The sequence below is a fragment of the Falco naumanni genome, chromosome Z, assembly GCF_017639655.2.
Source record: "Falco naumanni isolate bFalNau1 chromosome Z, bFalNau1.pat, whole genome shotgun sequence".
Classification (NCBI taxonomy): Eukaryota; Metazoa; Chordata; class Aves; order Falconiformes; family Falconidae; genus Falco; species Falco naumanni.
The window spans coordinates 64,664,735-64,688,103 of NC_054080.1; the positions used below are offsets into that span (position 1 = coordinate 64,664,735).

Here is a 23,369-nt window from a genome sequence, read left to right on the forward strand (position 1 = left end):
TAGCTGCCATATTAAAGTATTTCTCAGGTTGATAACTTTGTGCAATATAAAACAGCTTCCAGCTTGTTTATCCTCAGTTGTAGATGCTAATTCTCTGTGATCTTTACCCAAATTCACGTTTTTGCTCTTCTTCCCATCATTTCTTAAACATCATTCCACTAGTCCAAACCAAATTACTTAATTTTTCCTAGAATGTTCTCACTGCCTTGTCTTCTGTCACCATATCTAAGACCAGCAGCTTCCATGATACAGAGCTACAAGCTCTGCTCCATCCAGAACTGAGATATTACCACTTTTCCTGTATAACTATTCATAAAATCTGGCCTAACCTTTGTTTTGTGCCCAGGGTCCACTAACTTTCATTCCTTCACCTCCCATCTTGATAGCTTCCTCTTCACTTACTCCCACATTTGCAGTCTGCCACCTATTTAATGAAAGGAGTCACGAATTTTAAAATTCCTGTGCTGAGATCTAGCTATTTTCTTTTTACCTTTTCTTTTTTGGCTTCTTTTTGCCTTCACTTTTATTGCCGCAACATATCACCTCTTTAAATTACCTTCCTTTCTCTTCAGTACATTTCATAATTCTTACCTAGCCTGCCTGCATAAGCTTCATTCATTTACTCTTCCATCAACTATCTGCACCCTTTTTACTACCTTACTCCAAGCTGGTCTGCTCAGGGTGTAACTTTTCACTCTTACCAAATTTCAAGACTCACTTCTATCACTGTGTCTTTAGAAGATGAGCCAGACATTTATTTTTGGTTACCTCTTAAATATTCATGAGGTGTTTGCGTTGTGCTTTCAGCTGCAACCCATGCCGTCCCATTGTCCTTGCTGTCCCAGGCCATCCTTAACCCAGAAAATGGACAAATGACCATAGCTGACAAACATTGGACCTTGCTGCTTTTGCATGGTAACATCATTCATTCCTCTCCCTTTCTGCTGTCTTAAAGCTTTAACCCCTTCATTGTACCCAGACTCACATCACTTGATACTGTAACACAGGTATATTAAACATATGAATGATTTAATATAGGGCGTAAACATTCATCTAACATTAGCAGAAAAAAGAAAAGTGTTTTATTATGTCCACAGGTGTATTCTAAATTATTACAGGATAACCAAGGATTAACCAGGAAATACAGGGGATATCTCTGGTACGTTTCATTACAGTGACATGGCAGAGATGTTCAACTCTCTTAAAAGCTCTTGTCAAAACTGCTTTGAGGAAAATAACAGTTCTCCCAAATCTCATAAAGTCTGAACTCATGCTGCACAAAGCAGAGATTTCCTTTTCTTGGACTCTGCAAAAATCTGCAAGTAAGTACATACTCTGTATTATTCCAAATCTACCCAATATTATCCCGCTCAGAGCTACCACCTATTCAAGAAGACAAGGGTGTTACCAGAGATGAAAAGTCAGGGACAGTCAGCAGAAAGAGCCCTGTTTGTGTCTCTGCCTTCCTGGGCTGCACCACAGCAGCCACCAGAGTCTGCAGCCTTTGAGCCCCTCAGGGCCCTTAAGTTAAAGACAGGCCAAGCAGGCACAGGGATGTCCTTTGCAGTTGGGTGAGGGTTCAAAACAGTTAAAATTAACTTTGCCATGCCTTTCCTCGTGTGGCAAAAAGGAAAGCTCTGGTGCAGAACTGGACATGAAAATCCTGCTATGTCTTGGCAGAGCCAAATCCAGCATAATGGAAGGAGTTTGAAGGGGAACTCCCCTGCTTTGTCTACTTGGTTTATTGCTCTTCTGTTTTTCTGTCTCCTCAGTCTCCCTTTTATGTTACTTAGACCATTCTCACCCTCCCCACCTTTCTTTGTAGCCTGTTTGGAAAAATAAGGTGTTTTCTTAGGAACTCTAATCTAAAAGCCTTTTAATTGTTAAAGATTAACCTTTAAAGCATCTGTGGAAAAACACATTTCCCTAACACTTAACTCCAGCCTGCTGCATTCTGAAACTCAGCTATTAATAATGCTTCAATAGCTTGTTCACCTTGACAGGTTGACAGGAAGACAAGCGCAGATCCTATGTAGAAAATACACAAATGCAGGCTACAGCCATATGCCTGGATGGGGAGCCACAAACGCCTCTAACTGCGAGCAAGTCAGTGGCACAATATTTTGGTGGATTTGATTTTGATGAAGCTTTCTAGGGAGTTTTCTGAGAGTTGGGTGCTTTCAGAGTGGGAGACAGGAGGGTTGCACATGTACCTGTGCACAGAGGAAGAAGAGTGAATGCAGTAAATCAGGCCCATGTGGAGGACACCAAACAAAAAAAAAGCTTTTTAGAGAGGTTGATGTACATATGCAGCTGCAAAAGCAAAGCTCTGAAATTCCCATTTCAGAGCACTCAGCATGCTTCAGGTTAGAAAACTTAATGCTATGGCACTGGTAGGAATTTTCAAAAAGGTATCAATAGATGTTGAATTTGGGGGCCAAAAGTGGTCTAAGTGCTCAAAACTGTAACTTTATCTGGATTTCCCTATAAGATTAATGTGTATTTGAACCTTTCCTTTATACAAGGTGATCAAAAGCAGTTTCCAATGTCATTAAGAGGTTTCCTACACAGCATTTTGTTTAGTCCCTTTTCAGTGATATTGAAATATTTGTTTCTACCTCACCATAAAATCATGGTAGAAGCTGTTTCACTGTTTAGATTGAATTAGCTAAAGTCTTTGTAAAGAAAGAGTATAAGGCAAACTAGACTGACAAATTTCTTTTTTTTCAGGAATTTCAGTGAAATTTCAAATGGCTTTTTAATTTCCACCTTAAAAATAGAAGTAATTAGGTTTATTATAAATTAGTTTCTATTTGGAAGCATCTAGGCCCTCTAGCAAAATCAAAGACAAAACATACTAGGACAGGAGTTCACCCAACTGATAACCAAAGAGTGGGAGAAAGGGAATGATGTTGGCTTTTCCCAGTTAATTTCTTTTTAATTGTGTTTTTATTGTTGTTATTACATTAACTGGTAACATCAACATTCTCTGCTATTTGCAAAATCTTAGACCAGAAGGATCAGAGGGCATGTTCTGACAAAGAGCACTAATTCTTGTGTGGCTTAATATATGTAAGTACTGCCACCAGAAGAAACAAACAACATACTTGATGGTAACTTCTGGTTTCCTCATCTTCAGTATATGACAAAGAGACAAGCTGCCTTAAAAATGGTATAAGAGAATTGTAAGCAGTAGTAATTTAGTTTGTTCTTTATGTCACAATGACACATCTTTCCAGAGAGATTTCAGCTGCATTCATATGTATGAGCTTGTGTAGCCTTTGAAATCTTTTATGCATGTAGAACTCATTATAAACAATAAAGACCAAGATCAATCCAAGGGCAGCCTGAAGACAAGAGCCTGAAAGGTCTCTGAAAATCTTGACATAAGTTTAAAATTTCCACTCTGTCCTCTTGCTCTCTTCACATGTCTCATTAGAAAAGGTGAGCACAATAACAGTTTGCCTCAGGCACAGTAAGTCCTTGAATAAGACAATAGTTGTCAGTAAGGAAAAAGAGTGGGGGAGAACGCTTCAGAGTATTCTGTAGAAATACTTGAGAAGCCATGTTAGAATCACAGAAGTCAACCAGTAGCTTCAGTTAATAGTTTTCCACTACCCAGTGGTTAAGCTTTGAAGAGAAACTACTGGTTTCTAAGAATACAGAATTCTTCCTATGCTCTGTCTAAAAGTCATGGGTTTATGTGTTTGTGGCTGTCAAACAGAGGACCTCAGGTGCAAACCTGGTCTCTGAATATAGGTCTTGCAGACCTCACCCAAGGTTTAGCCCCAGAATTTCTGCAGGTGAAGAACATTAGACTATGTATTATTTCATAGTAACATGCTGTAGACTAATGCAGAAGTAATAATACATTGAATAGTAAAACCCAAGGAAGTGTAAGCTTTTTATTGAAATGCTGTGTTTTTTAAGTAAAATTCAACACACTGTAAAGAGTTGCATTAATTTCAGCCAGTCTCTGAGCTGTTCTTATAATTTGTTACTCTGCCTCTGGCTGCTCTAAAGTGGTTGTAAAGGCATGTCAAAATGGGTGGAGATATGAAAACAAGTACCCTTAGTTTTTTCTCGGCTCCCACCCACACCTAAGATTCAAGTAACACTGTGCCATCTGATATGAAGCCATACAACTTTCACTCTTGATCTACTTAAATTCTCAGCCCCAACAGTACAGAAACAGCAGGAGGGAAAGAATGACAGCACCTACAATGAAGCACACTGTAGGACGTGATGCTGTTTCACACAGTTGCCTAACATGTCCCCAGAGGCAGCTGTTGAAGATCACAGAATCACAGAATGGTTGGGGTTGGAAGGGACCCCTGGAGATCATCTTGTCCAACCCCCTGCTAAAGCAGGTTCACTTGCAGCAGGTTGCACAGAATTGTGTCCAGGCAGGTTTTCAGGGTCTCCAGAGAAGATTCCACAACATTTCTGGGCTGCCTGTTCTAGTGCTCGGTTACTCTGAAAGTAAAGAAGTTCTGCCTTACATTCAGATGGAACCTCCTCTGTTGCAATTTGTGCCCATTGCCTCTTGTCCTGTCACTGGGCACCACTGAAAAGAGTCTGGCCCCAGCCACTGGACACTGCATGGAAGATATTTGTGGACATTGATAAGGTCCCCTCTTCTCCAGGCTAAGCAGGCCCAGGTCTCTCAGCCTTTCCTCAGAAGGGAGATGCTCCAGCCCCCTCACCATCTCTGTAGCCCTCCCTGGACCCTCTCCAGTAGTTCCCTGTCCCACTTGAACTGGGGAGCCCAGAACTGGACACCACTCCAGCTGCAGCCTCACCAGGGCAGAGCAGAGGGGGAGGATCACCTCCCTCGACCTGCTGGCCACGCTCCTCCTGATCCCCCCAGGATCCCACTGGCCGCCTTGGCCACCAGGGCACACTGCTGGCTCATGGGCACCTTGCTGTGCTCCAGCACTCCCAGGCCCTTCTCCGCAGAGCTGCCTTCCAGCAGGTCAGCCCCAGCCTGTGCTGGTGCGTGGGGTTGTCCCTCCCCAGGTGCAGGACCCTACACTTGCCTCTGCTGAACTTCATCAGGTTCCTCCCCACCCAACTCTCCAGCCTGTCCAGGTCTCGCTGAATGGCAGCGCAGCCTGCTGGGGTATCAGCCCCTGCTCCCAGCTCTGTATCATCAGCAAACCTGCCCAGGGGACACTCAGTCCCTTCATCTGGGTCACTGATGAGTAAGCTGACCAGGACTGGGCCCAGCACTGACCCCTGGGGAACACCGTGAGCTACAGGCCTCCAGCCAGACTCTGCTCCGCTGATCACAACCCTCTGAGCTCTGAGTTCAGCCAGTTCTGCATCCACATCACTGTCCACCCATCCAACCCACACACTGCCTGCCTGTGCTTACCTGTGAGGATGTTATGGGAGACAGTGCCAAAAGCCTTACTGAGGTCAAAGCAGACAACATCCACTGCTCTCCTCTCATCCACCCAGCCAGTCACGGAAGGCTATGAGATTGGTCAGGCATGATTTCCCCATGTTGACTACCCCTGAAGCCTTTTTTTCCTCCGCATGCTTCAAGATGACCTCCAGGATGAGATGCTCCATCACCTTTCCAGGGATGGAGGTGAGACTGACTGGCCTGTAGCTTCCTAGGTCCTCCATCCTGCCCTTCTGGAAGACTGGAGTGACACTGGCTTTCCACCAGTCCTCCAGCACCTCTCCTGTCCTCCATGAACTTTCAAAGATGATGGAAAGTAGCTTAGCAGCAACATCTGCCAGCTCCCTCAGCACTTGGGGGTGTATCCCATCAGGGCCCATGGGTGTTGGTGTCAGGCTTCTTTAAGTGACCTCTAACCAGATCCTCCTCAACCAAGGGAAGGTCTTCCTTTCTCCAGACTTCCTCTTTTGCCTACAGGGCCTGGGATACCCACGAGCCAGCCTTGGCAGTGAAGACCAGAGCAAAGAAGGCATTCAGTAACTGTGTTCTCTGTGTCCTTCATCACCAGGGCACCCACCTCATTCAGCAGCAGGCACACGTTTTCCCCAGTCATCCTTTTGCTACTGATGTAGTTGAAGAAGCCCTTCTTGTTGTCCTTCCCTTCCTTTACAGATCTAATTCCAAACAGACCTTAGCCTTCTTTGTTGCCTCCCTGCATGTTCTGACCACATCCCTGTGTTTCTTCCAAGTGGCCTGTTCCTTTTTCCACATCCTGTAAACCTCATTCTTCTGTTTGAGGTTTGCCAGAAGCTCCTTGCTCATCCATGCAGGCCTCCTGCCCCCATTGCTTGATTTCTTGCTCACAGGGTTGCCCCGACCTTGAGCTTGGAGGAAGCGATGCTTGAATTTTAGCCAGCTCTCTTGATGACAGGGTGACAGGAGTCTGCCTGAGAGAGTGTCCTCAATGGGACTATAGACCCAGGATATATTATACCCTGTAGCAACAATGTACCCCACTGCATTTAAAGTCTCTCACTGAATGGTCTGATTTCTCAGCTGGAATAGGAAGATAGTGATCTGTTTTGGAAGAAACCATTTGGTTCACTGAGTTCAGACTAAAAGCTTCACTAGTTTGTTTGGTGGGGTTTTCCCCATCTTCCTTCCATACTGGCCTTGGACTCCTTCACAGAATATTTTAGGTGTATGGCAGATTCCCCAAGACAGAATGTGTTTTCCCAGTCACATTACCATTCATATCTTGAAGTTGTGCCTTGAGCCTCGCTGTTTGATAGCTCTACTGCCCTCCTTTAAACACATAAGACATTTCATCTGCAAAACCTTTTTGTTCTGAACTGCTGCAAGTGGCATTTATGGGGATTAGCAATAAGGGAATTTTCAAGCAATTCATTAAAAAAATCAGACTATTTACCCCATCTCTGTAAGCAGAGATACACCTGTATCAGCAGTAGCGCTGCTTGTTAGTAGTGTCTGCTTGAAAGACACTGTCACGGCATCATGGAAGATTGAGGATAGTGTAACAGTGAAAATGCAGCTGTGTGGCCTGCAGAGGGGTGTGCAGGGCTTTTTGCATGAGGCACTAATAAAGTGAGGCTAGTAAAATTCCCAAAAGGAGGTGAGGCCCAGCCCAACAACAGCCCAAGAAACTGTTTAACCTCGTGGGGTCAGCTCCTCTCTTCCCCTGCTCCTGCCATGGTGCCAATTAAGTACAGCTCAGCTTTGTCAGGCTTGACAGTCTGAGGAGTGTTTACTCAGCCCTCAAGGAAGCTTTAGTTACTTGCTGTGAGTTTGCTGTTGCTGTGGTTATGCTACTACAGACACTTGAGCTGGGAAGAATAGGAGTTCGTGTATGTTTATGTAAACTGTTGTGATAGTAGTGTAAGTGTGTGCCCTTCTTTAGGAGAACTTTAATCACAATGGGAAGGCATGTGTTGTCTTGCTGGTGCATGGTGGTGGCTCAGGTGCTTCCTGTGAAAATGTCAGATTTTATTGTAAAGGTTAAAGAAATGAGATATACAGCAAATATATATATATATATACTTGTTAAATAAATGAGGTATACAACAAGTATATATATATAAAAAAAGCTTCTGTTACACTCTGACACTGCTTTCTTTGTCATGAATGAAAAGGTAGTGATCTGTATGTATGCCTGTGCTAGCTGGTCAGGAGTGTGTACGAACAATTGGAATTTTTTGTTTGGAGAGGGCTAGGGATACACTCATGCAAATGAATGAGAACTGTTGAGCACAGCTTAGCTATTTGCACATGTTGTTTTATTTCCACTTTGTTTTGTTGAAGTCTTAAAACTCAAATTCTGGGTGCTTTGCTACCTGTTGGAGAGAGTGTAAAAAGTACCGAAGAAAGAAGATGCAAGAAAGGAGTATTTTCTTGATGCTTGTTCCCATGACATGAACTTGTCAGCTGAGAGGAAGGTGAAGACTGTGGGAAGAACTGAGCAGGAAAGGGTTTGGGAGTAAAGCTGTTTGGGTAAAGACACTCCAAGGTGGAATCTGCACCATCCCCTCCAGCCAGAGTGCTGAAAGGACCAGCCTAGCATAACGGTGTAACGGAGCTGTGATCTTTCCAGCCTTTTGCACTGGGCAGATGGATGACTGAACAGAGAGGCTCAGTGCATCGAGTGCTGCACTTCTTACTGGGAAAATGTGATTTGCTGCAGCTTCAGGGTTAGATGATTACATTAAGAAATACCAGAACTAGTTACTTATTCAACCCTTACTGCTGTTTCTTAGGCTTATGCAGGATGAAGGTGTATCACTTTTTGTTTGCAGCCATTCTTCTGGATCAAAATATACAATAACTCCAACTGTTGCCAAGTTTTTGCTGATAATTACCACAGAGTTTATGGAAGCTGTCTGAACTTGCCCCAAGTTCTTGCTGACATAATTAAGATGGGGATCTACCATGCAGGGAATGCTGTCAATAAGCAGAAAACTAAAGCTTGCTCAGCTGCTTTACTCCCTGAGCATTCTTCTTTGGGATGCAGCATATAGCCAGCATTTAGGGTCTTGATGATTTTGGTTTTCTCTAGAAAGAAACTCGTGACACAACTAGGTATATTCTCTGGTAGAACACAGTTTCCTTAAAAAAAATGTTTCCCAAAAACAATAGGGAAAAACGAACTAGCCAGCTTCTTCAGAAATCCGAGTCTGATTTCCTCAAGGATAGTGTCTCTATGAGAAATGGTTTCTTAGCTTACTGCAAAGATCTTGCTTGTACCAGTATTTGCTATCTCTCCTGCACAGTTTCAGCTCATTAGTTATAGGGACTGGAAGATTGTAATCTATCCTAGGAAAAAAATGTCTTTAAGCTGCAGTAGGTTAGTCCTTGTAAAATCTTACAATGCAGCTGGCTGATTTAACTGGTTTGATTGGTGCCTACCTCCCTCCACAGAGAAACCTTTCTACTGAGAGCGGCAGAGAGCGCTCTCCCACTCTTCAGATTAAGAGATCTGTGACTCTAGAGCCCTTTCTTCATGACTGCCACCAGTACTTTGCAGCACACCTGCACTATCTGAACATGCACTGTAAGACTCTGAGTGAGATGGGCTTTTGTGAATCTAACAGGTTATGGATGTAACTGCAGACCTGCACATGTATCCTTTCACAAAGGAAAGCCGTTGGGTGTCCACATTTTTCTATATACCAGCATGATAATGGAAGATGTCCTTAATGTATTTTGAAGATATTTCTAGAAAAACAAATAAGAAATTAAAAAAATTTCGGTTGTTTGTTTGGGTGGAGTTTTTTGGGGTTTTTTTTTGGGGGGGGGGGAGGTTGTCATTTGTTCTTTTTTCTTGATTTCAAAAACCTCATTTAGAATAGCTGATCTGTGGTGGTACCATAGGTATGAGAGACCACAGAAGAAGTGTAATTAGTTATGAAATGTAATATAGCTTCTTGATTGATTGGTAATTAACCTGTGTGATTTCTCATACAGGAATTATGGGCTCACAGGTCTTACATTGCAAATGAAGAAGCTCAGTTTCAAAACCAACATAGCTAGGACAACACAGTACAAACTACAAAAACTTCCCTATCACACCGTAAGATTCAATATTTGTTGAAATTTCCATTCTATTCTTAGCATCTTATCTAAAAATTAACCTAAATTAGCAAGTTCTAACAGCAGAAATCAGGCTTTACATTAGGTAAAAATCCTTGTTGATTACCATGATTTAGAGGTGGTGTAGTTTGTGCTAACCACTTATTGTTATTGATCTTCCTAGAACTCTGTACCCTTCTGGTGTATTGCACCATGGCATTCATGCACCTGCTGGTTTTGCCAGTTAAAGCCTATTGAGCACAGCACAAGTATTCTGCAGAGTTAGCATTCACATCTTTGTTGACAGCTTTTTGTTTGGTTTTTTTGGTGGGTTGTTTTGGGGGGGGGGGGGGGGGGGGGGGGGGGGGGCGGTGTTGATGCGGGTTAGAGTGATTTTGCAGTCGTGGAGCACCGTGTTCTAAAAGGAACTGATTTTTCCAGACATGTTTATGCACCCAGCTCATGGATAAGGCAGCGATTATGGCGTAATGTTGTGGCCCAGATACAATAAACATACCCTGCAACCTTCCAGCATGCTGAAAAGATTACTACTTACTTTAGCTTCATCTGTGTGAGCTCCTACAGAATAAACCATTTGATCGTATCATGGCCAATAACACATGTAGCTAAAATTTGATTTATGAAAGATTTAGCTATAAACTTTGCATAACAAAACAAGCTGGTAGATGGCATCTGAATTAAGAGTTCTCAGCTGTGAAAAGCTTTAAGATGTGGGCTCCAGAACAGCTACTCTCTGTAGCTCAGTGTCACAGAATGTGCTTGGAGTGTTCATTCAATGATTACCGACACTTTGCAACAAGGATTTAGATCTTCACGTTGATATATTTTTACACTGGAATTATATTCACAATGTTAGTGAGGCTGGCTCTTTTTTCATATATTGTTTTCAGAGATGGGACAGATTAAAATGAAAAATCTGGTGGTGCAATGTTATGATTTTTGGAAATAGGCTGAACAAGTGTTTTGGCTTCGGTTTTCTCATGATGTTCAGTAAGGCTTCTTTGGCTGACTGCAATGCACCTTTTGCAGGTGATTTAATTCTCCTTCTTGGTATAGACTGAGTTGCAGTCAGCCTGCATTTAAGCAATACAGTCTGAAGAGGTGTGTCACTGCCAGTTTTAGAGAAGCACAGTGTGTGTATAATGAACTGTCTTACATAATGTGTGTGTATATGCATTATAAGCATATTTATTTATACAGTATATTATATACGTGTATATATTGTGTATGTAATGCAAACATATCACAAAGCTTTACATATACACATATATAATAGAATGTTTGTGTATATATAATATATGTATATCATATATACAACACTATGACACTACCTCTGTTAAATATCCCCTTTGAAGACGTTTTTCACACACTTATGATTATTTCTTCTACTTTTGCAATAGCCATTTTCCACCCTACTTTTGGAGCACCTTCATTCACTCCTGCCTAGGGCCAGTCTCAGCTGCATAATAGTAAAACAATTTTTTATGGTAAGGACCTACTGTTATGTGAGATAAGTGGGCTTACATGGAAAGTTCCACATCTGAATAGCTTTGTCACATTTGCAAGAATTTATCAAATTCACTATTGTTAAAATGGCAAAACTGGAGCTCAACACATAGGGTAAACACGTAACTGTTGAAATAGAGCTGACCTGACAATATTGCTGTAGCTTGTGGTGGGCTCATGGTGTCAAGAAACCATGCAAAACCAGTGACAGTTACTCACTTCTGGACAGTTCCCTGAAGTGTATGTCCACAGAGAGACAAGGGAGACCTCCTTGCACAACTCAGCTCATCCATAGACAGATGAGCAGGACTGTGTCATCTCACCTTGTGCCACAGTAAAAGTGATGATACATGTCTGAGGAGAGATTTCTCTGCTGTTTGTAAACTGCTCCTGGAATGTCACTGCCAGCATTACACAAGGACTCATGCATGGCTGTCCGTAACAGAGCTAGGCAGAAATGCCTCAGCTACAAAAGGACACTGTTTCAGCCCAGAGGATTAGGAAGAAAAGGCAATTTTTTTCTGCAAAGTCTGAAAGTAACTGCAACTGGAGAAAGAGAATGGCCATGGAAGGCCCTTTTGTCTCCAGTCCTGCTGCCAAGCACATGTGCACTTACAGAGGTGGGATACAGTCCACTTGCAACAGAGCCTGCCTGAGACAGGTTTACCAGTTGTGAGTCAGAACACCAGCAGAGATGCACCAGCAAACAACACGTTCTCCAGGAAAGCAAAGCTTGCAAACAAGATTTGTGTAAGGTTTGCATCTCCTCAAGCTGAGGGTGCAGGTATCTGTTGGTGTTCTTCGGGTGACTACCTTGCTTGGTTACAACTGTTACTATTTCAGCAAAAGCTCCCGACACTGTTGGTGCAGTAAGGAGCAGCCCCTGCAATTCCCCTGCTGATAAGCACCTTCAGGCTCCAAATACAGTCCTCACTCATCCCTAAAAGACTCTTAAATCACCATCTCATCAACAGAGTAACAGGCTAAACATCCTTCAGTATCTGAGCTATCTGGATTCTGGCAAGGCAACAAAACCCAAAAAAGCATTGGTTAGCAGTATTCATGACAAGCACAGTTCTTTATTTAGCATAGACCAGGAGTTAAGTCTTCAGCGTCTTGTAAAATCTGCAGAGCCATCTTCAGCGTCTACATTTGTTTCCCTCTTCCCTTGTTCTTCGGTGGTGAATGTAGGTAACTTAAAAGATTACTGAAATTTACAGTAAATCTCATGTGCAGCTTTCACTTGCTAAGCACTGAGACAATCTGGTTGCTGCTAGCTCCCTCTTTTACAATTTAAATGCCTCTGACTTCCTGTGTGTATCTGCTTTCTTTGTGTGTGCAGGGCACAGCTGTCTCCTTCATGCTGCCTTTCCCCTGCTGCATGTTAATCATTTACCTGACATGAGCAGGTCAACCATTATTTCTGTCCTCTCCCGGCCCTCACAGACTCGCTTGATGATTCAGATTACCTTTGCTCCTGAAGTGCATGGAAGGCGAGGCCATTCTCTTTATGGGGCTCCAAAGACAGAAGAGCTGTTCTTGCTAACGCTGTTGGCTTCAAATGTGTTAGAGCTGTTAGCCTGCATCTGGTAATTGTTATTTTCGTCCATTAGTAACAGCTGCGCATTTTGAAATCTACAGGTGACCTACTTACTTTTTATTATTATGCACCCCAGTGTCCCATTCTGTCTGAGCCAAGGCAGCCTTATCAGGCATGGCAAAATAGGTTTTAGAACATGTGAGGGGTACTAGTTGCTTGCTGAGCCATATAGCCATATCCCTCTGGATGAGTCTTAAGGCTCCCCAAGAGGTCTGTCTGAGCAGGGATGTGCTGGTTCCCAAGGTCTGTTTGTAGTTCTTGGCTGATGTCTTAGTAAAAATGGTTTTGAACCAAGAAATCAAAGAAAATGTTCCAAATTCTGAAAGTTAAGGGGGTGGGAAATGGGGTGCTTTGATTTTGTTTTGTGATTTTTTTCCCTCCTAGGTGACACATGCAGTATTGCTCAATGGATTATCATATTTCTACATATCCCTTTTGGCCAAACCCTGTGATCTTATTAAAGATCAAAAGCCCCAGGATTTCTTCACCTGTCACAATCCTAACAATTCCTAGCAATTTGCATGAAGCAAATCCAAAAGGTCATAGAATCATAGAATTATAAATCATTTAGGTTGGAAAAGGCCTCAGAAATCATCAAGTCCAACCCTTCGTCCTGGACTGCCAAGTCCATCACTAAACCATATTGCTTTGAACCACATCTTTGAATTTTTTAAACACCTCTGGGGTGGTGATTCCATCACTTCCCTGGGCAGCCTGTTCCAGTGCTTCAGTACCCTTTCAGTGAAAAAGTTTTTCCTATTATCTAATCTAAGCCTCTCCTGGCATAACTTGAGGCTGTTTCCTCTTGTCCTGTCACCTGTTATCTGGGAGAAGAGACTGACCCCCACCTGCCTACAGCCTCCTTTCAGGTAGCTGTGGAGAGCAGTAAGGCCTCCCTTGAGCCTCTTTTCCAGGCTAAACACCCCCAGTTCCCTCAGCTGCCCCTCATAATATCTGCTCCAAACCCTTTATCAGCTTCATTGCCCTTCTCTGGACAAACTGCAGCCCCCACTACGTCCCTCCTGAAGTGAGGGACCCGAACTGAACCCAGTATTTGAAGTGCAGTCTCACCAGTGCTGGCCTCATCCAGCCAGCTCTTAACCTGGTGTAGACCACACACCTGTCCAAGCCATGAGCAGCCTGTTTCTCCAGGAGAATGCTGTGGTAGATGGTGTCAGAGGCTCTTCTAAGCCCCAGGTAGACAAACAACATCCACAGCTTTTCCCTTATCCATGAGGTGGGTCATCTTGCTGTAGAAGGACATCAGGTTGCTCAAGCAGGACTTGCCTTTCATAAACGCCTGCTGGCTGGGCATGATCCCCTGGCTGTCCTGCATGTGCTGTTTGATGGAGCTTAGGATGTTCTGCTCCATGACCTTCCCCAGCACCGAGGTCAGGCTGACAGGCCTGTAGTTCCCCAGATCCTCCTTCCTGCCCTTCTTGTAGGTGGGCATCACACTGGCTGACCTCCAGTCCACTGGGACCTCTCCAGTTAGCCAGGACTGTTGGTAAATTATGTGGCCTGGTGAGCTCCTCTGCCAGCTCCCTCACTACCCTCACTCAGGTGGATCCCATCTGTCCTTGTGCATGTCCATGTGGAGCAGCAGGTCACTGTTTCCTCCTGGGCTCATCCCTGTCTCCCAGCTCAGGGGGCTGAGTACCCTGAGGGAAGCTGGTCTGACTATTAAAAAATGAGGCAATTAAAGCATTAAGTACCTCACGCTTTTTCTCATCCTCTGTGGCAATGCTCCCCCCTGCATCCAATAAAGGATGGAGATTATCCTTGGCCCTTGTTCTGTTTCTAATGTAATTGTAAAAACATTTTGTGTTATCTTTTAGGGCAGTGGCCAGCTTGCATTCTACTGGGGCTAGTGCCTCTCTAATCTTCGCCCTGCATAACCTTACAACATCCCTATAGTCCTCCAGAGTTGCCTGCCCCTTCTTCCAAAGGTGCTAAACTCTCCTTTTTTCTCAAGTTCCAGCCAAAGCTCTCTGTTCAGCCAGGCTGGTCTTCTCCCCCACCCAGCTTGGCTTTCAGCACATGGGGAGCCTGCTCCTGCACTGTTAAGACTTCCTTCTTGAAGAATGTCCTTTCTGGACCTCTTGGCCCTTCAGGTCAAGGTCATCCTCCTAATCTCCAGCCTAGTCAATTGCTCAGTGATGTGGAGTTTCTGCAGGATCTCTGTTACCAGCTGTGTTTCTCCATCCCCATCCCACCACCAGGTTTTCAGCCTATTGCTGTATTTCCACACTCATAACAAGGTTTCTGTGCTTGTTCTGCCTCTTGTGGACTCAAAACTTCAGGTTTGAGCTTCTCACTGTGCCCCAGCTCAGAGGCCCCTTCTGCACTTACACGTTGACTATGTACTCATTTCACAGCGTCAGCTCAGTCCCTTCCTCTTGTGCTTTTTTTGCACGTCATAAAATGAGTTTGCCTCTTTCCTTCAGTTTGTCTTCATACCCTCTCCCTGCTCATTGGTTTTGCCTCTTGTTTTGACTCAGGCTGTCATCTCCGTGCTAACCATCTCCAAAGAGATGGAATTTCCAGGTTCCTGTGGACTGAAGTGGCAAACTAAACCAGAGCACCTGCTTAGACGCTAGGGGTTCTCCATCACCTTTCGCTATGCCCCATACTTCTCCAGTCGGGAGTCACCGGGAGCATGATCCTCATCCTGAACAGCTTCCGAGAGCGGGTCCCGCAGCCCGTTCGGGGCGGAGCGTGCCCCGCACCACGGCGCTCCCGCCGACCATCGTGCTTTGCTTTCTAGGACGGAATTGCAACGTCTCGCCGGGCTTGCCGCTCCAGTGGCCCCCGGCAGCCGCCGGCCCCGCAGCCGCAGCCCACACCCCGCCGCGCCGCCCGCAGCCGGGAGACCCAGAGCCGTGCGGGGAAGCACCTGCGCACCGCAGCAGCGGGGAGCGCCGCAGGTGGGCAACGGGCTGCGTCCCCCCCGCGGGCCGCCGCTGCCGGGGGAGGCCCGATCCCAGCCGCACCGCACCGCGGGGGGGGCCGCACCGGGGGCCCTGGCTCAGCGGCGGTACCGGCTCAGCGCCCCGGCCCGGCCCGGCGCGGGTGTGATAGCTGCGGGGGCGGGGCGGGGCGGGGCGGGACGGGACGGGACGCCCCCCTCCCCTCCCCGCCCCTCCCCGCCCTCCCGCGGCCCCCGCCCCGCCCCTCCCCGCCCCCGCCCCTCCCGCGTGCTTTCCCGCCGGCCGCGCCGCCCCGCCGGCAGTCGCTGTTTGGTGGCTGCGGGGACAGGTGGGTCCGTGTTGCTGCTGCGCGAGGGGTCCCGTCGGGAGCGGGATGGCGGAGCGCGCTGGGAGGGGGAGCCCCCGGCGCCCTTCCGCGGGGTCTCTCCCGCACTGGGCCGGGCGGGGTGGCCGCGGGCCCTGGGGCTCTTCCCGCCCCCCTCCCCTCCGAGCTCCCTGAGTGCGCCCCGCGCTCCCCGTGCAGCGCCGCAAGCCCCGCCGCGCCCCGCTGTGCCTCCTCCCTCCCCACCTCCGTCTTCTGGCTGCACCCGCATCCCCGTCCCTGTCCCCCTCTGCACCCTGCTGTGCCTTTCCCCCAGCCCCCCCGGCTGCGTCCCGCACCCCGCGGTGCCTGCGCCCGCAGGCTGCGCCCCATGGTGCCTGTCCCCCCAAGCCCCGTGGCTACACCTCGCGTGCGCTGAGCTTGTCTTCCCACCTTGAAGAAGAAGCCGCACCAAGGGTGCAGCGTGAAAATGGCCTTCACCTTGCACAGAGGGCTGCATCAGGGGTGTTATTCTTGAAAAATGCCCTCCCACCCCCAACGCCCCCCGGAGAGAGGGGCAGACCCAGCTGTCAAGAAGTGGAGGCTTCTTTCTCTGCAGGGGCAAAGGTTGGAGGCAGCCAGGGGAGAGGTGTGGCCCGTGCGCTTGAGATGATGATATTAAAATGTAGGGCTGGAGGGATGATGTCTAGTCAGGGGTTGTCTGGCAAGTTGTAAGGGTGGGGGTCTGGCTTGCTGCCTTCCTCCTCCTTGGGGATGGTTCTCCTCTGCTGCTGTGCATGGCAGGCCCATCCTTAAGGACCGGCAGCAGCAGCGTGGCCGTGAGCTGAGGAAGCTGGTGGGTGCCGGCTCCTGTGGCTGACGAGGCTGTGTTGGGCCAGCCTCTCGGACCTGCCCTTTGCAATGGTGGATGTGGCGTGTGTTCTTTGAGCATTGGAAGTACTTCGATACTTAGTTTGTAAGTATGTTTTAAGTATGCTGATACTTTGGTTGGGTTTTGGACATCGCTGCCACCAAGATAGAATGGTGTGATGCTTGAAAAGGTGCAGGGAGGCCGCCAGCCAACTCTTAGTGATTTCTTTGCTTGCTTTTGTAAGAAATCAAAGTAAGCTAACTAAAGCTGTTTGGACAAAACCAGAAACCTTACAGCTGTGTATGGATGCCCTCTTCCATACTCCATTGTAACTGAGTCCTTCCCAGACCGTGTGTAGGTCTGTACTGAACATTGCCTTGTGGGAGAAACTTGAACAAGTTTTTCTGGTTGTTGGGAGCAGCCTGGGAACAGCGTGCTGCCTGACTTACTCTGCTGCCCAGCATCTGGGGTGCTGCCCAGGAAGCATTCGGGGCTTGGAGCTGCCTCGGGTAATGGTAGCGTCGCTGTTTACTGGCACAGCGTTAGGCAGCGTGGATGTACCCTGAAAATGTTTCACTGTGGAGTGGGAGCACTTGTACTTACACATTTGCTTGAAGAAAAACAGAAAGACCTAGGATATGAAAACCTAGCCAGACATAGGCTTATAAGGTCTTCCTAGGCAGCACCTCTGTTATATATAAGCTGAATAGCGCAGCTTTATGGTATTTCATTATAATGTGTCAATCAACTTTCTATTAAACAGTATTTATTTACTGGTAGAGAGGCAGGTTATGGTACAGGAAGCAATATTCATGGAATGTGCTGGGAAAGATGCCACCACATTAGTTAAGTAATACATGCCAAATAGGACTTAACTAGTTACAAAGCTCACAGAATACCATGAAATACCTATCAACTAATTACATACCAGTAAAAGAACTAATCAGTATGTTTTTATATCCTGACATGACTTAATGGCCTCTGCTGAGTGTGCTCCCCTTACTGTGCCATGCCCTTCCTGGCTTTGTTTCACTCTGCTGCAAAAAACCAGGAAACACTGTTTTTTTTCCCCCTACCTTGGATTCCTGCTTTTCCTCTTGAATCTGCTTCTGCCCGGTACTTCTCCTTTAATGCTTCTTTCACCTCTTCCTCTGGCTTGTCCCTGCCTGGTTGCTTACCACATAGGCTTCTGGAGGCACGAGCAGATGCGGGGAGAGCAGTGCGTGGGATGGGCGCAGGAGGTGTGTGCGTGGTGGTGGAAGTGGGGGCACGTCACCTTTGTGTTGTGTTCAGGTGCAGGAGGTGGAAGGGAGCCATGGTCCCTTCCTGGATCCTTGTTAGCTGATTGTGAAATCATGTTTGTAGTATTCTGCATCTCACTTGGCAGACTTCATCTGGCATCTCTCCCTCCCTGATGCCTCTCTGCCTCCGCACGGCTGTCAGGGGCCGCCGCCCTGTAATTCTCCTGGTGAAGGCTGGTGTGAGCTCCCTGGTCTGCCCCAGCCCAAACGAGATAGTTTAGCTCCCATTTGTGGGTTAAACTAATCTGACTCACTTTGTCTGAAGTGGATTAAGGGCCATTTGTAAAATATGGGTAGTGGACCTATGGCGCATAGGTAAGGATGACTAGATGTGGTGGTGTCATCTTCAGTGGCAGAATGTGGCTTCATAAAAATAATTTTATAGCAGAATACTCATTAACTTCAGGCTAGTGGACATCTGAATCTTGAGGCTACTTCCAAAAGCCTGGGTAGCTGAAAAGTTCCTCTCACTATTCCTCTGTCCCTCGCCACAGCTTTTCACTGTTCTGGTTTTCATTCCTGAAGTCACAGAAGATGACACAAGTACAGTGCTTTTATCAGTTTCCACATTGCCCAAGTACATATTAAGTTTGAGAACTGACAAATTTCATTGTTTTTCTCTATGGTAATTTATGGATGTTTCAAACAGCACTTCTGGTAGGCCTTACCTGAGTATTTGGGAGGAAGCTGGTCTGTGCTTGGAAGCTGTCCTGAGGTGGAAAGGAATGGGAGCTAAGCACTGAGAGGCTCCAACAGAGGCTATTCCAACATTAAGACAAATTATTGCCATAACATAGATTTAAAGCATGTCACAAAAACTTCACTATTGTTTTAGGTTTAGCTTTAGGATCTTTCTGTTCACTTAAATTTACTTTACATGCAATTTAAAAGTTGAGTAGTTACTCTGCATTGTTGAACTGTGCTAGGGAGCAGGTCCCATGTGCCTGGGACACTGGAGGAACCTCCCTCCAATACCTGGGCTCCATGCTGTAGAGGGCAAATGCAGCCTAAATGGTGATAAGTAAACCTTTCACTTCTTGAAAACATCAGATTATTAGAACAAAAACATAGCATTAAGAAAATAAATAATTCATTTTGTAAGTCTGATAGTACTTTTTTAAATTTTAGTTCCTTTAAAAACCAAGAAAATGAAAGCTAGAGGGTCATGCAGTGGTTTTATTTTCTGTAGTCTGTTGTCACATGTTCAATAAGTTTTGCAAAGTTGCAAGTAATGTAGCTGTTAAGATTTTTTGCTGTCCCGATACATAGTTGAAATCCAAAAAGTAAAGAAGTATTTCAGCTGAAATTAGAGATATAAGTTTACGCTGATGGGAGGCACCAGAGAAATTCAGGTGTCCTTTTTCTTACTGTCTTTGGTCTTAGTGTGACCATTGAAGTGGAAATGTTGACTAAGTTTTTTATTTTTTTGTCTCTTTTTACTAAATTCATGCAGTAAAATGCTTTTGATGTATCGGTTGATGTGTGTCTTGATTTTTATTTTTTTCTGCATGTTTTTTGCTGCATATGTTATGTCTGCTTATGATGGTTAGACAAGCATTTTATCACTGAAGATACTGACTAGAAAAGACCTATAAGTAGTTCTTAAATTGAGTAATGTGAGAAGAATACACAGTTCAGAGCATCACAGCTTTAAAAGTGTCTTGGTTGTTATCTTGGTTCTGTATGAGAATAAGGAACTGAATTTCAGTAACATTTTTAATTTTGAGATTGTGAGCTAGTACAAAAAACTAAACTCTCAAAAACTCCCTGTAAAGCCTATGCAGCCCAAAGCAAGCTCTGGGTCCCACCTGCAGAGTGGCACAGTTGTCGCAAGGATGACAAATATAGGTGTCAGTAAACTCTATGAATCATCTTGTTTGCTAGGAGCAATGGTATTCAGATTGCCCCTCTGAACTGTGTCAGGGCTGTATTACTCCTTGTGCTGAAAGCAGTGAGCGCCCACTCTTATCTCCACTCTGCTCACGTACCAGCTCAGGCTGATGTAGTTTCACCAGCATTTCTTTTGTCCTGAGTGCTTTTGCCATTGTGTCACCTTTCTGTTGTGGTGGTATAACTCTTGGTGAAGGCTGGTGCTGAAAAGCACTGAGGAAATGGTCTGAGTTAAAAAACCCTTTCCTTTTCTGTGAGACTTGTCTCCCCTGCCATGGAGCTGTTTTCCAAACTTATTATGCAGCCAGAAAAATGTTTTTTTCCAGCACAAGTCAAGGGTGACATAGGAGCATGTATGAGTAATGGCGGGGGATGGGGGGTGGGGGTGGGGAAGGTTGATTAAAACAGCATTGCTACCATTAAGGGTGCTTTTATCGTTGCAAACCTACCCTGTAAACAGACTTGCTCTGCTTGAGCAGGCTATGCTTAAGAGAAGCTGCTTGTAGCAGCTTTGTGAATTCTGACATGCTGCTTGCGTGCATTTAATTGTATTGTGAATTCTTTGTAGTTTGGATTATCTTTGATATTGATATGGTGCCTTGCACATTGGGCCTCGTGCCTGGAGCCTCTATTCAAAGTCTTTTTTTTTTTTTTTTTTCTTTTACCTTTTCTTTTTTTATTTAAAGCAGTACCTCACCAAATGCATATGAATATGACCATAACTTTGTATGGTGCACTGCAAAAACCTGTACAAAAGAATAGTATGTACTATTGTTGTTGCTGAGTTTCTAGAGGCATGTCTTGGACTGGAATTTAGGAGAATGCTTCTGTCCCAGTGATGGCATTCTGGGTTTAGGGGGTATATCTGAGATCAAAATACAGCTTACTAAGAATAACTCTACTCCTTTTATTCTTTGTTTTCTAACAAAAGAAAGGGACAACTCTTGCTGGAGTCTGAAACACAAAGATCAGTTTGTTGACTTGGAAATAATTTGCATTGTATCATCAGTCCTGAAATGGCTTAAAACAACATCACAAAAACCTGATTCAATGCTTCTCTGTACGCTTTAAGAGTATGGGTATGGTTCATGTTGGTATCGTGCCCTTTCTTTCAGGAAAGTTATTTGAGGTAGCAAGTAGATATTAGATCAGGCAAAACTCAATAGAAAAAAATAAAAAGTGCCTGGAAACTGTTACCAGTAGTTGAAGGTGGTGTTTTTTGATATGTACCTGAGCAAAGTGCAAGGCAACTGGGAAGGAGAAACTTCCTGCTTTACAAATATTGTTGCTGGTGGAAAAGATCTTTTTGAAGAAGGGCAAGAAAGGATTTCTGTTTAGTTAAGTTTTGAAATACAGTATTTCTCAAATGTATCTGTTTGGGATTTTGGGGCTTTTTTTGGTGGATGTTTTGGTTGTGTGTTTGGATTTTTTTGTTCTTTCTTTAAAGACTTTCCAGCTAATATTTTCAATTGTTTTCTTTTGGTAAAATGTTTTTTGCATTGTTTTTAATGAAAAAGTATTGGCTAAAGCATCAAGAGTACCAAAATTATTGGTCAGATGTGCTCATTTATTTTCTTAAGTAAATATTGCAATATTTGTTTACCATGTGGCATTACAAATAGATGGGGATCGGCAGCATGAAAATGTCTATAATCTGTTTAGAGAAGTAGTAACTGGTAATGTTGTCTCCTGTGCAGGTGAAATTTACTTACGTAGGTATATTGCAAGTGAATACCTTAGTGTATTTTGCAGTATTTGAATTTATATTTATATATACACATATATTTCCATTTATAACATTCACTACAATCCCTTTTTTGTTGGTTTAGATGTACAGTTGGAAATACCTGGATTACATATGTTCTTCAATCACTTTTTTAGTTGGAGCTCTGTGGCTTGTCTTTTCAGTACTGAAATAAAAGATTGACTTTTGAAACTTTAACTGTACAGAATGGGTCTGACAAGCTTAATGAAATTATTGTAATGCCCTTTGGAAGTGCCCTGTCCACCCTTGTTTCCTGTGACTGAGACGAGTAGAAGACACTGTGTACGCAAGCTGAGAGGCTAATGGAGTAAGCTCAGTGTTCACTGTCAACTTTGAAATTAAACCTTCCACAAAAGTACTTGTGAGTATTCTGTATTCCTCAGAAACTTTGTTACAGATGTCAATTCCCTTTGTCCCTTGCAGTGTTACTGCTGTGCAGACAGCAGTGTTTCTGTAGCATGTTCTGTACCAAGCTAGGTTGGTAGAGGAGTCTGCTTCCATTTGTTGTTACACGAAGGAGTGATAAAACTCTAATGCCTGCCTGTAAATGACTTTATTCATAGCTGCAGTGTTGGGGAATTTCACTCATTTTAACTTCTGACCGTGAACACAACTCTTACGTTTTAAAGAAGGAAGAAGGTTGGGAGGCAGGAGTGCAAAACAGGAGCTGTTGGGGCACTCTGTGCCTCCCTCCAGCAAACCCTTTAATGAGTGTTTGAAATCTTATGGGGTGAAAAAATCCCCCAGCTGAATTTCAAATTATCCTGAAACTGCTTCTCATGAACTGATGTGGTCCACTTGATCAGTTAGGGAAGCTTATCTGAAAGCTGCAGAAAGTGTTCCTGATTATGGGCTGGACCATGCTGAGTTCTGGTTCAATCTGGAATTTTTCCCAGTCTGTTGAAATGAGTCTGTATTTCAAAACTGAACAGCTTAGATACGCCATTTAAACTATGTTCAAAAGTATGGGATGGGAAATTGCCTCTGGAGCTGTGGAAATTGCGCAATTTGGTGTTCTTGCTTTTATCCTTTAGAGCCTTTACATGTGTACTTGTGCAGCGTGGTTGCATGCCATCAATTGCTTTCATCCAAGGTGCCGGAGCATCAGACAAAACTTCATTGAATCTAAACAGACTTCTGTGATAAGCAACGGAGCTACTTTTACATATGGTGAAATTATATGACCCTGGTTCACTTGTCGAGATAACAGCAGTGGGAAGAAGTCCAGTCCTCCATTCCAGTCTGTGGAAAAGTATCACACTTTTTGGGTATAGTCAGCTGGATGAACCTGCAGCTATATAATGTGTATGGAAGACAGTGTTGGTGAGAGCAGATTCCTTGGTTTGAGCACGAGCAATGAAATCATCCTGAAGCAAGGTAGAAGAGAAAAAGTGGAGACAAACCACTGCATTTAGAAACCTGTTTGAGGGATGAGAGCTATGGTGTTGCTTTAGGTTTAGAAGGTGGTATGTGTCCTGGTAATTTGGCATAGTAACTGGAATATTGAACGGGCACACAACACTTTAGTCTTGTTCACAACTTTGCTGTGCTAACTGATGGAAAAAGTGCGCCTTTCTCTCTGGTGACGGAGTGCTCCATAACAAAGAGTGAACCAGACATACTGACCTCTTCTGCAAAGCACTGAAACCTGTACGTGAGAGTGCTGTGTAAGACTTTTTTTTTTTTTTCTG

The 23,369-nt window shown here is 44.8% G+C and overlaps 2 protein-coding genes across 3 annotated transcripts in view; both read left to right on the plus strand.

Moving 5' to 3' along the window:
* The window catches only part of ERCC8 (ERCC excision repair 8, CSA ubiquitin ligase complex subunit), a 52,900-nt gene extending 43,728 nt beyond the window's left edge, over positions 1-9,172 (plus strand). Inside the window, exon 14 of the mRNA XM_040580947.1 lies at positions 8,843-9,172. The gene's annotated coding sequence lies outside the window, so the exon portion shown is untranslated. The remainder of the gene's footprint in view (positions 1-8,842) is intronic.
* Positions 1-23,369, plus strand: part of ELOVL7 (ELOVL fatty acid elongase 7) — a 53,136-nt gene that overhangs the window by 4,679 nt on the left and 25,088 nt on the right. The window contains exon 1 of one of the 2 annotated variants that reach the window (XM_040580954.1): positions 15,803-15,878. The exons of the other annotated variant lie outside the window; for it this stretch is intronic. The gene's annotated coding sequence lies outside the window, so the exon portion shown is untranslated. Of the gene's footprint in view, positions 1-15,802; positions 15,879-23,369 lie in introns of those variants that run through there. 2 annotated transcript variants of the gene reach the window in all.